At 37.9% G+C, this 12,513-nt stretch overlaps 1 non-coding gene across 1 annotated transcript; it reads left to right on the top strand.

Annotated features, from left to right (window-relative positions):
• The first annotated feature begins 11,134 nt into the window (after nucleotides 1-11,134).
• LOC126000311 (U6 spliceosomal RNA) lies at nucleotides 11,135-11,240 on the top strand. The gene has a single exon (XR_007492662.1). It is a non-coding gene; the product is annotated as a U6 spliceosomal RNA (small nuclear RNA).
• The last annotated feature ends 1,273 nt before the right edge of the window (nucleotides 11,241-12,513 follow it).

Here is a 12,513-nt window from a genome sequence, read left to right as displayed (position 1 = left end):
AGTCTAAAGACAAAACAGATAATGACTACTATTCAAAAAGGAAAAATTGTAAGAGTGACAGTTTGGTGACAACAAAAGTTATTATGTCTCTAAACAAGTATATTATATAGATGTAATTAATAAATAATAAACAAACAAATAGCAAAAAGTGGAACAGATGAGGGGCAGTGCTTTGATAAAATGATACTTGGTATAAATTTTAAATATAGGCTTACTTCCAAAGCCAAATCTTCCCATTCATTAAAATGTGACTCTTCATATACACTAATTTGTACCATTCATTATATGCCATCACACCACATAAAGAACCATCAAAACACCATCTTCCCTTTCCTTTTTATACATAAATGTTTTTAATAACTCAAACAAACAAAGCACTGAGTTCCATGCTTTCTTGCCCCAATTATGTTTTTCATCATTATATTCCTTTTCAACCTTGAGATTCACTTTTCTTAAATTACATTCTCCACATCTGGGATACACAAAATTCTGTTGATACAGCAAATGCATATGATAAAGAAAATGCACATCTGTTTTAATTCTCGAAAACCATGGCAAGATTTGACCAAACAAATCACCAGGCCTTTCATAAGAACTTTTGTAAATTGAGTATATTCATAAAGAAGTGGTAAAAAGTCAACTTGAAGGAAGAAATTTTGCTCATCTATTTTTTCCTCGATGAGGCTGCTGAAAATTTTGGAACCCATTGTACGCATTTTCTAATTTTGGTTAAGACAATGAATCTCCCTCACATGTTCCATCAACATGAAAAATATCCTTGCATTCCCTGAAAGAACAAGTTAACAAACTTTGAACTTTGAGAATGAGGTTTTCCTTTACTAGTACCACCCACTCTGTTCATTTTTGAATGTCTAATAACTTGAATAAATATTGCCTCTTGGTTCACTTCCCTTTTTATTGTTTTTTAACCAATTACATTGTGCTTGGTCTCAGAACTCTGATCACAAGCCTCTGAGCCCCTAACTTTATAAAGAAAAAATATTTTTGCTGCAGTACTTTGAAATCCTTAGAAATTCTTACCTCGCTTTTGTAACTGAATTCTCTGAACTCTGAGCCTTTTCTTCAAAGAGGTGGGGCTTGATTTGCAGAGCTAACTTCTGTCTAGTGCACATATGTAATTTCCATTACCTTCAACAAATCTAAGGCAATCTAATCAATAGAGATAATCCTGGATTTTGAAGGCTATGCTAATTGCTCCATTCCTTTTATTCACTAAATCCTCCTTTATTTCACCCTTCCTTGAAAGAAAATGTTTCTTTTTTTGGCAATCAATAAATTCTCCCAAAGCCATTGAAGCTTCCAGAGAAGGCTGTCAGGTAAATTTTTTATATTATCTTAACTTCTTTACGTATTCATTGATCCCACTGGCTCAAAGGCACAAAAACAAGACTGAATCTGAAAAAGAAAGTAATACAGTCACTAGAGCACAAATTAGTTACCCACCCCTAGTAAAAGTGGCTGGCCTGCTTTTCATGCATAGGATACACTCAGTTATGACTAGTTGATTGTTCAGTGTTTAAAAGGCAATTGCTTAGATGCACTCTGGGTTTATTGGTGGAGGGAGGTCAACACTGGTGGTGGGAATTGCCCTGATGCACTGTATATCTAAAATTCAGCTATGAAGGGCTTTGTAGATCACAATGGTTTTAATAAAATAAAACTTTTTTTAAAAAAAAGTCAAGTTATTAAGGGAAATTAAATTTTTCCTTAGCATTGTAACCTTTCCAACTGTGTGAAATACAGAATTTTAAAAATTTAAGCTCAAACTGCATAATTACTTTCATATTGCAAACAAAAGAAATTTAGACAAGTTATCTAGCAATTTTTGGTAAAATATGACTGATAAGCAATTCAACAGCATATATCATTCAGAAGCATCTACTTTTAAGTAGGTATTGGCCAAGATACCTTAATAAATAATACACAGAGGGACACCTAAGATTAAGCCCTTGACTTAAAGTTCACATTCCAGGGGTGGCGGAGTGTGGAGGGAAAGTTGTAGGCTGATGCGTAATCATTCTGAAATGTACAGAATATCAATACAGGTATGTGAAGAGTAGTATCAGAACATAGAAACTCAACATCACTAGTAGAGATTTAGTAGAGATTTAGAGTTGTTCAGAGCAGATGCTTTGGGCCAGAGTTAGTAGAGGGTTTATGAGCTTGGCTTGCAAAACCCAGCACCAATTTGATCTCATTTACTTCATGTGGTCTCCTATATCCCTCAGGAGAGATCCCTGAAAACTGAGCACAACTAAGTATAGTAAAATGAAAGAACAGAAGCTCCGGAGAGTTTGCAAGCTGATTGTCTTCTTTGTGTCTCAATTTCCTCCTCAGTATGAGTGAAAATGATAGCAACTATCTATCTCCTAGGGTGAACAATAAAGGAGTAACTGGGAACAGTGTCTGGAACCGAACATTAAAATCATTATTAATGTTATAAGATTATAAGACAATAATATTATAAGATTATACAGAAAAGGTAAACTGAGACTTCATCTACAAAGGTAAATGGAGACCTTAAGTTTTCATGGTCAACTTTTGAGGTTAACTTAAACTAGTAAGCATGTGCATGGAACTAGATAAATGTACTTTGCCCTCAATGTTTAAAGAGTTACATAAGTCTAATATCTTTAGATTATATGGTGTGCTGCTAAGAAACAATATGTACTACAACTGGGGATTTGAGGGACAAAGTAATTGTATTGTACATGGGTTCAGTTTTGTTTTTCTTAATGTTCTTTGACTGAAAGTTCAAGGCTGGGATATCATCGATGGAACTACTGAGAATCCTGTTTATGGGTGATTGGGCTTCCACTGTAACTTTACCCTGTCCTCTTTCTTTGCATCTTTGTTGTCATAATTAAAATAATAAAAAAAATAATTAATAAAAAAAAAAAAAAAAAAAAAAAAAAAAGTTTTCATGGTCAAAGCTCACGTGGGGATTCCCAAGCAAGTCTGTGGAGAAGAAAATAACAGAATTAACAATAAGTAAAGTCCACGATTTAAATATAAAATGCCTGAACATTAGTTCTGCTACTCATGAACTAGCTGGATGTCTGAGCAAGTCAAACTTACATGTAAAGTATAAGAGTCTCTTAATCCAAAATATATTGCTATGGATGCACCAAAGGACCTGGGAATGACACTAAATCGTGGCAAAGTTTAGACTGTGAGAGGTTTGTATGTTGCCTGCACAACTTTTATTGTAGTAAAGGCGTTTAACAAAGTATCTTGCAAAATGGCACAAATAACAGGTAATAAATGTCCTCTAGAGTCTTCTCAGGATTCATTTTCTATATCAAAGTTGAGTCTGGATTTTCCAGGGCGGGATTCAGAACATAAAAACCGGCCGGCAGACTGCTGCAGAAGCTGGATTCCCTGCTTGGGACATCAGGCGGGGAAAAGACACGAATCTAAGCCTGCGCAGAGGGGCCCAACTGTGAGTGTGAACTGTAAATATCTGTCTACTGTCCTCTTGTGTGAAACTCTTGGGAGTGGGGCAAAAGAGCTCCAGAAATCTGCTCTCCCTACCCCGGAGGCCATTTCCAGGGCGGGATTCAGAACATAAAAACCGGCCGGCAGACTGCTGCAGAAGCTGGATTCCCTGCTTGGGACATCAGGCGGGGAAAAGACACGAATCTAAGCCTGCGCAGAGGGGCCCAACTGTGAGTGTGAACTGTAAATATCTGTCTACTGTCCTCTTGTGTGAAACTCTTGGGAGTGGGGCAAAAGAGGCTCCAGAAATCTGCTCTCCCTACCCCGGAGGCCATTTCCAGGGCGGGATTCAGAACATAAAAACCGGCCGGCAGACTGCTGCAGAAGCTGGATTCCCTGCTTGGGACATCAGGCGGGGAAAAGACACGAATCTAAGCCTGCGCAGAGGGGCCCAACTGTGAGTGTGAACTGTAAATATCTGTCTACTGTCCTCTTGTGTGAAACTCAGAGGCTCAGAGGAGCATGGCCGGTCCGCTTCGCTACGCGGCCGTGCGCTCCTTCTAAGAAAGGAACACCATTGCAACAATAAGAAAAAATCACAATAAGAACTGTGCTATATCAGAGAAGCAAGCATTTCTCTCTGGACTGTCTTCTCTGTTGCATGCTCGGGCCTAAGATTTGACCCAGTGTGAGGCTTCATCCACGGAGGACTCCCCTCCCTTAGAGGCAAGTCAGCCCATCCAGAAAGGGAGGAGCCAGAGGAGTGTGCTGCCTACATCATATAGACAATGAATACCACCACAACACGTAGAAAAACCCACAATACAAGTGTGACAATGGGGAAACAACGCAGGCCAGCATCAGACATAGAGAATGAAGATGACAATTCTGAGGACCAGATAATGACTGAACAACTAATCAACCTCTCAGATAAGGACTTTAGACTAGCAATATGGAAGGTGCTCAACAGACTCCAAGAAACCGTGGATCGAGTTGAACAGAACACTAATAAGAACCAAGAAAATATGAAGGCAGAAATGACAAAACTCCAAACTGAAATAACATGTCAACTAACAGGACTGAAAAAGTCAGTAAACGAAGTGAATGACAAAATGGATAAGCTCTGGGACAGGGTATCAGAAGCTGAGAATAGACTTGGTGCTGTGGAAGATGAGATACATAACAATTCCATACAGCAGGAGAGATTGGACAAAAAACTTAAAGCAAATGAGCAGACAACGGAAAAATTAGTCAAAGAATGGGAACAGATGAAAATAGAAGTCTATGATAAGATCAACAGAAACAACTTAAGAATCATTGGCGTCCCAGAGACCCAGGAAGAAAATTCCCAGGAAGAATCAATGGTCAAGAACATCATTAAAGAGAAACTTCCAGAGCTAAAGAATATAGGTGATCAAATCCTGCATGCTCGAAGAGTACCAACCAAAAGAGACCCCAGAAAAACCACCCCAAGACACATCCTAGTCACAATGACAAATCCCACAGATAGAGACAGAATTCTGAAAACAGCAAGATCAAAAGGGGAAATTACACTCAAGCAAGCATCCTTGAGATTTACAGCAGACCTGTCGCCAGAAACACTCAATGCCAGAAAGCAGTGGTGGGATATTGTGACAAGACTGAATGAAATGAATGCTTCACCCAGAATACTATACCCAGCAAAACTCACTTTCCGGCTTGACAGAAGAATACATGGTTTCACTGACAAAAAGAAGCTCAGAAACGTTACAGACACAAAACCAGTCTTAAGAGAAAAACTGAAAGACCTAATTTAAGACAAGACTAACCAAAAGACACCAAATTTCGATATAAAGATGGCATTAAATCCCAGGACAATTCTTTCTCTCAACATCAATGGTCTAAATGCACCAGTCAAGAGACACAGAGTGGCTAAATGGATCAAAAAACTCAATCCAACCTTCTGCTGCCTAGAAGAAACACACCTGAATAGTCAGAACAAACATAGACTCAAAATAAAAGGCTGGAGAAAAATCATCCAAGCAAACAACACCCATAAAAAAAGCTGGAGTGGCCATACTAATATCAGATAATGCAAACTTTATACTCAGGAAGGTTGTAAGGGACAAAGATGGACATTTTATATTAATCAAGGGGTATATAGAGCAGGAAGAATTCACTCTCCTAAACATATATGCACCAAATGAGGGGCCAGCAAAATATTTAATACAACTGTTGACAAATCTGAAAAATAATATCAATAACAACACAATAATTGTGGGGGACCTTAACACGGCTTTGTCAACACTGGATAGGTCAACCAGACTGAAACCCAACAAGAATATACTAGACCTGAGGAGAGAAATGGAAGAAAGAGGCCTAGTGGATATATATAGGACACTCCACCCCCAGAAACCTGGATACACATTCTTCTCCAATGTACATGGGACATTCTCCAGGATAGACTACATGCTGGCACATAAAACATATCTCCATAATATCAAGAGGATAGAAATTTTGCAGACTACCTTTGCTGACCACAAGGCTCTGAAATTATTTGTGAATTCCAAAGGGACTCAGAAGAAAAACATTAACACCTGGAAGTTAAACAGCCTCATACTCAATAACCAGTGGGTCCGAGATGAAATCAAGGAGGAAATCAAAAGGTTCCTGGAAACAAATGACAATAAAGACACAAACTATCAGAACTTATGGGACACAGCAAAAGCAGTACTGAGAGGAAAATTTATAGCTCTGCAAGCACACATCAGGAAGGAAGAAGGAGCTTACCTGAGTAGCTTAATGACACAGCTAATAGAACTAGAAAGTGCTCAACAAAAGGACCCAAAAATAGGAAGACAGAAGGAAATAACAAAGCTGAGAGCAGAAATCAATGAAGTGGAAACCCAAAAAACAATCCGAAAGATCAACGAAAGCAGAAGTTGGTTCTTTGAAAAAATAAACAAGATTGATAGACCACTGGCAAACCTAACAAAGAAAGAGAGAGAGAGAGAAACTTGATAACTCGTATTAGGAATGAAAAAGGAGAGATCACTACTGATATGACAGAGATTCAAAGGGTAATCAGAAACTACTTTGAGAAACTCTACGCCACTAAAAATGAGAACCTGGAAGAAATGGATAAATTCTGGGACTCTTATAATATTCCATGGTTGAAGGAAGAGGATGTAGCATATCTAAACACCCCCATCACCATTGATGAAATCAAAACGGTAATCAAAGGTCTGCCGAAAAACAAAAGCCCAGGCCCAGATGGATTCACTAATGAATTCTTTCAAACTTTCCAAGAGGAACTACTACCAATCCTGGCAAGACTCTTTCATGAAATTGAACAAACGGAAACACTTCCAAATAGCTTTTATGAAGCCAACATCACCTTGATACCTAAACCAGACAGAGATGCTACAAAAAAAGAAAATTACAGACCAATATCGCTGATGAATGCCGATGCAAAGATCTTCAACAAAATCCTGGCAAATAGGATTCAATGCCTCATTAAGAAGATCATCCACTACGATCAAGTAGGTTTCATCCCAGGAATGCAAGGCTGGTTTAACATCCGTAAATCCATCAACATCATACACAACATCAATAACAAGAAAAATAAAAACCACATGATCATATCAATAGATGCAGAGAAAGCATTTGATAAGGTCCAACACCCATTCTTGATCAAAACTCTCAGCAAGATGGGAATGGAAGGAACCTTTCTCAATCTAGTTGAAGCCATCTACCACAAGCCAATGGCAAATATTATCCTCAACGGAGAAAAACTAAAAGCCTTCCCTCTAAATTCTGGTACAAGACAAGGCTGTCCTCTCTCACCACTCCTATTCAACATAGCACTGGAAGTACTTGCTATAGCGATTAGGCAAGAAAAAGATATCAAGGGAATTCAGATAGGAAAGGAAGAAGTCAAGCTCTCACTGTTTGCAGATGACATGATACTCTACTTAGAAAACCCTAAAGACTCCACCAAAAAGCTTCTAGAAACAATAGACTCATATAGCAAGGTGGCAGGCTACAAAATTAACACACAAAAATCAATGGCCTTTCTATACACCAATAGCAATAAGGAAGAAATGGACATTAAGAAAACAATCCCATTCACAATAGTACCACACAAACTCAAATATCTTGGAATCAACTTGACTAAAAATGTGAAGGACCTATACAAAGAAAACTATAAAACTCTGCTCCAAGAAATAAGAGAGGACACGCGGAAATGGAAACGCATACCCTGCTCGTGGATTGGCAGGATTAACATCATCAAAATGGCAATACTCCCCAAGGCATTATACAGATTTAATGCTATCCCTCTAAAGATACCCATGACATTCTTCAAAGAAGTGGATCAGGCACTTTTGAAATTCATTTGGAACAATAAACACCCTCGAATAGCTAAAGCAATCATTGGGAAAAAGAATATGGGAGGAATTACTTTCCCCAACTTTAAACTGTACTACAAAGCAATAGTTATCAAAACAGCATGGTATTGGAATAAGGACAGGCCCTCAGACCAGTGGAATAGACTTGAATACTCAGAAAATGTTCCCCAGACATACAACCACCTAATTTTCGATAAAGGAGCAGGAAACCCTAAATGGAGCAGGGAAAGCCTCTTCAACAAGTGGTGTTGGCACAATTGGATAGCCGCTTGCAAAAAATTGAACGTAGACCCCCAGCTATCATCATGCACGAAGGTGAAATCCAAATGGATTAAAGACCTCGATATCAGCCCCAAAACCATAAGATATATAGAACAGCACATAGGCAAGACACTCCAGGACATTACAGGCATCTTCAAGGAGGAAACTGCACTCTCCAAGCAAGTGAAAGCAGAGATTAACAGATGGGAATATATTAAGCTGAGAAGTTTCTGCACCTCAAAGGAAATAGTGCCCAGGATACAAGAGCCACCCACTGAGTGGGAGAAACTATTCACCCAATACCCATCAGATAAGGGGCTAATCTCCAAAATATACAAGGCACTGACAGAACTTCACAAGAAAAAAACATCTAATCCCATCAAAAAATGGGGAGAAGAAATGAACAGACACTTTGACAAAGAAGAAATACAAATGGCCAAAAGACACATGAAAAAATGCTCCACATCACTAATCATCAGGGAGATGCAAATCAAAACAACGATGAGATACCACCTCACACCACAGAGAATGGCACACATCACAAAGAATGAGAACAAACAGTGTTGGCGGGGATGTGGAGAGAAAGGAACTCTTATCCACTGCTGGTGGGAATGCCGTCTAGTTCAACCTTTATGGAAAGCGATATGGAGATTCCTTCAAAAACTGGAAATCGAGCTCCCATATGATCCAGCTATACCACTCCTAGGAATATACCCTAGAAACACAAAAATACAGTACAAAAACCCCTTCCTTACACCTATATTCATTGCAGCACTATTTACCATAGCAAGACTCTGGAAACAACCAAGATGCCCTTCAACAGATGAATGGCTAAAGAAACTGTGGTACATATACACAATGGAATATTATGCAGCTGTCAGGAGAGATGAAGTCATGAAATTTTCCTATACATGGATGTATACGGAATCTATTATGCTGAGTGAAATAAGTCAGAGAGAGAGAGAAAAACGCAGAATGGTCTCACTCATCTATGGGTTTTAAGAGAAATGAAAGACATTCTTGCAATAATAATTTCCAGACACAAAAGTGAAAAGAGCTGGATGTTCCAGCTCACCATAGGAAGCTCACCACAAAGAGTGATGAGTTTAGTTAGAGAAATAACTACATTTTGAATTTTCCTTATAATGAGAATGTATGAGGGAAATGGAGAGCCTGTTTAGAGTACAGGCGGGGGTTGGGTGGGTAGGAGGGAGACTTGGACATTGGTGATGGGAATGTTGCACTGGTGATGGGTGGTGTTCTTTACATGACTGAAACCCAAAAACAATCATGTATGTAATCAAGGTGTTTAAATAAAAAAAAAAGAAAGAAAGAAAAAACATTGGAGAAAATAGTAGTAAAACAAAAATAAACTTTAAATTTTTAAATTAAAAAAAAAGTTGAGTCTGATGAATTTTGGCTCATTTGATATTTGTTGGGACTGTTTGGGTTAAGCTGAGGTTCAAAGCTCAGTTGACTGAACAAACCAGTTTTGCCCTACATGCCTCAATTTGGGACTAATAACTACCCATATGGTATGTGTGTTTCTGGGCATACAGAATAGCTGAATGACAATATGAATATTGTATGACAATATGAATGACAATAGCTGAAGCCAGAAAGGAAATCCAAACCACATATGTGTGCTTATGATCCACACACACCATTTCAGTGAAATTTCATTTATTAGTGCAAGTGACATAGGATAGGGAACTATACTAGGTTCACATTATTACAAAGAAAAGTATGTATAAAAGGTGTAAATAAAGTGAAGATTTATAAGGAGAAAAATAATCCATTGTACATTATTAGGACTTTTAATTCATTCTGTAGATTTAAATGCCCATGAAGTGGGTTGGAAATATAAGGAGAGCAATTATTTTGCATGCTGCTGACCTGGGTTTGATTTCCAGCACTGCATATGGTCCCCTGAGCACTGCCAAGAGTGAATAAACTGTGAGTACAGAACCAGGAATAAACATTGAGCACCACTAGATGTGATATCTAAACCAAAAATATAGACAAATGTAAATTACAAATATATGAAATTCATATATTTAGGAAATGATACGATTAGATAAAAAATTGTACCAAGTGCACCTGCTTGCACTTGTATGAGATCAAATCTAAACCATACCTCCCACTAGCCCTATATTCTAGTTTATCACCTTGGAAATTCGAGTTTCAGCATAATATATGAAGGAAATATAAACATTCGTTTCAAAACAGAAGTAATCAGAAAATGAAGGTAATTTTTATGGGTTGGGTATGAAAAATTAGAAGAAGTGTTATCAATATTCATCTAGGGGTTGGCCCTAGTGATAGAGGCAATTGTATGCATCATTAGAAACCAGTAATAATAACAACAAATGTCATCCCTATTTGTCAACCTTCAAATTGTAATAATGCTTCATGATTTACTTCTAGTTATCAATGTGACTTCACTGAACACAAAATTGAAAGGATTTGTTAGTATTTAAACAGAGTATTTTGCAAATATAGCTTCTCTAAGAACAAAAAATAACTACAAAGATTTTGAATTGTAAATAAAACTTGATGTATTTTACTTTGCTTTCCTTGATGATGTGAGTTTGCAATGCTAAAATCTTTCATGTATATAGTCTTGTACGACTAAGTAAATGTATTGATCATATTAAAATTTTTATTTCATTTTATATAAATCTTTAATCAAATAACCATAGGATACAGTTTTTCATAACTAAATTCAGTTAGACAATGTCCAACATCCTTCGCCAGTGTACATTTCCCACACCAATGTCAGTTTTTCTACCAACCTCCAAATCACTTTTGATAAAGGGAAGTGTAACTATACATTGAATCAAGACTAGGAGGAATGTTTTGATAATGACTTAATGTGAACCCCACTTCTCTCATAACACTGTCCACTGTGAGAGAAACAAAATACCATAATAGTTGTCAGTGCACCTAGAACTGAATATTTTTGTTTCTAGAAATCACTTCCCACTAAAATGATCCAAGAATTTTTGTGAAAATGACAGATTCCAGTGCTCACTTCGGCAGCACGTATACTAAAATTGGAATGATACAGAGAAGATTAGCATGGCTCCTGTGCAGGATGACACACAAATTTGTGAAGCATTCCATATTGAAAAAAAAAAGAAAATGACAGATTCCAGGGCTAGGACCTAAAAATTAATGATGAGGGACTGAAGAGAGTACAGAAGGTAGGAATACTTGTATTATATGCAGCCAATCCCAGTATAATGTCCGGCACCACAAATCCTCTGAGCATTGGCACGAGTGATCTCCAAGAATAGAAAGAGAAGTAGTCCCTGGGTACCACCAGTATGGTTCAAAAATCATAAAAAGGTATGAGATTGACCTTTATTTTATGAGAGTGCCATATAGGAAGGATTTATTCAGAACATTATAGTGTATGCCAAAACTGACCATTCAGCAGGAGGTTAAAAAATAAGTAATAGAGAATAATTCTCTAACTGAAAAGCTAGAATAATCTTTTTTCAATCTTTGTAAAACTATCAAGGCATTAGCAGAAGAGAGATGAGAGGAAACTTGGCCAGGAAAGTAGCATCCAAATTGCTTCTGCTCCAAAGGTAGCATTTTAAATCTTGACCAGGCAGCAAAGTGAACAAGTTATACTTTAACAGATTCTCAGGACTAGTGAACAAAAGTCAGAGTCCAAGACCTGTCCATGTGGGAACTCTGATAAACCCCTCTAATTGTCAGAAAAATCCAGAAGGGAATCAATTTACCATGGAATTTCAAATGAGCATCCGCCCATTCAAGAGGATCAGAAAACTTCCTGCCCTAGTATTTCTGAATTGCTAAAACCGTTCCCCAACCATTGTCCATCCAACTCTAGGCAGCGTGCCTCTAATAATAGCAAAGATCATTCTCAGGGGTGTGGTGTGGTGAGGAGTGGATTATATTTTTCAGATAGAATCTGAAACTTGCAAGAAAATAAGTTCTGCATTACCTGACTACCACCTACCTTTCCTACAATTGCTTTTCATTTTTCCCCTTTCCACAGCCCATTCTTACTGCTAATCTGATCTTCACTTGACACGTTTCTGCCTTTGCTTCTGTCCTTTGCCTAAAATTCCCTTTTTACCACATCATTCTTAACAGAGGCTTAAATATAATAAAAAAATTATTTCTCTCTCATCAAATGGTCCAAAATGTAGAAAGTTGGGGCCAGAGAGATAGCACAGCAGTAGGGCATTTGCCTTGCACGCAGCCAACCCAAGACGGATGGTAGTCCTCGTGCTTGCCAGGAGCAATTTCTGAGGGCAGAGCCAGGAGTAACCCCTGAGCACTGCCAGGTGTGATCCAAAATCCAAAAAAAAAAAAGTAGAAATTTCAAGGCTTCTAAAGACATAGCTTTGGTCTGTATCAAAATGAT

Source organism: Suncus etruscus, chromosome X (genome assembly GCF_024139225.1).
Source record: "Suncus etruscus isolate mSunEtr1 chromosome X, mSunEtr1.pri.cur, whole genome shotgun sequence".
Taxonomy (NCBI): Eukaryota; Metazoa; Chordata; class Mammalia; order Eulipotyphla; family Soricidae; genus Suncus; species Suncus etruscus.
Note: the sequence above shows the minus strand (reverse complement) of the source record. Positions and strands in the feature narration are given on the sequence as shown.